Source organism: Cariama cristata, unplaced genomic scaffold, assembly GCF_000690535.1.
Source record: "Cariama cristata isolate BGI_N322 unplaced genomic scaffold, ASM69053v1 scaffold5147, whole genome shotgun sequence".
In the NCBI taxonomy this organism is placed as follows: Eukaryota; Metazoa; Chordata; class Aves; order Cariamiformes; family Cariamidae; genus Cariama; species Cariama cristata.
Window position 1 is genome coordinate 17,275 of NW_009624803.1, and position 997 is coordinate 18,271.

Genomic DNA, 997 nt, shown 5'->3' on the forward strand with positions numbered 1-997 from the left:
ACTCCTGCTCGGTAACCCGCTTATTTCCTGCGGGATCTCTTGCTTCGGGAAAAAGTGTGTCATGTCTAAATCCATTGTTGGATGGGACCAGAAAGAACCTGGCTGTAGGAACCCATCTAAAAATAATAGTATCTTTGGCTGAATGGTATATTTTGAAGGTCTTCCAAGCAAAACACCGCTGCATGCTTAGAGCGGCCTGAGCCCCGCAGGACTCAGGCTGGGTCTATAGAGAAGCAGGGCTGGAAGCTCACAGGGACCTCGCTCAGAGCACTCTGTGCCCATTGTAACCGTGCCATTTGGGAGGGGGCACGGTGAGTCAGTGAAAAGGGTGAGGGATGCCAGTCCTACCAGGATGGAGTTTGCAGTACAAGGTCTGTGATATGGTAGGTTTGAAAAACTTGGTATTTGTGTGTGAATTAAAGCAGGTATATAGTTCATCAGTGCTTTGCGTGACCAACATTAGAAAGTTATGCTATGTGTAACAACTTCTGAAAATAAATACCCCAAATTCCTCCATTGTTTCACTTCAAGGACTGTTTTAGCTCTACTCTTGGCTTTTTTTTCTAGAAAGGTTGCTGGATGTACTTTGTTACTGTTTGTCACATTTCAAACACTTGTTATGGTCAGGCAGTAGTGGGGCTTAGTCACAGATAGACAATAAAATACTGATTTCTTCTCTTCTTTAAATATAACCTGTAAAATTATTTCTGAAAACTTAGAGTATTTTGTGCATCTTTCAGGTAAAAGGATGTTTGATAAGTAAATGCATTAAATGTATGGTACAATTTAGAAGTTTCTGTATGTGTTCAGCTTTCTGTGAGTATTCAGCTACCATGGGAAGATTTATTTTCAAAAGTTGTAGCAACTGATCTTAAGGTTCTTTGAAAAATTGCCTCCTAGTTTAATATATCTGATTTCTGTTTTATGACCCTAGATACGGATTTATTTTGTGCTACTGGACAAACAGTTGGACAACACTTAAAAAGACAAGCTGGAA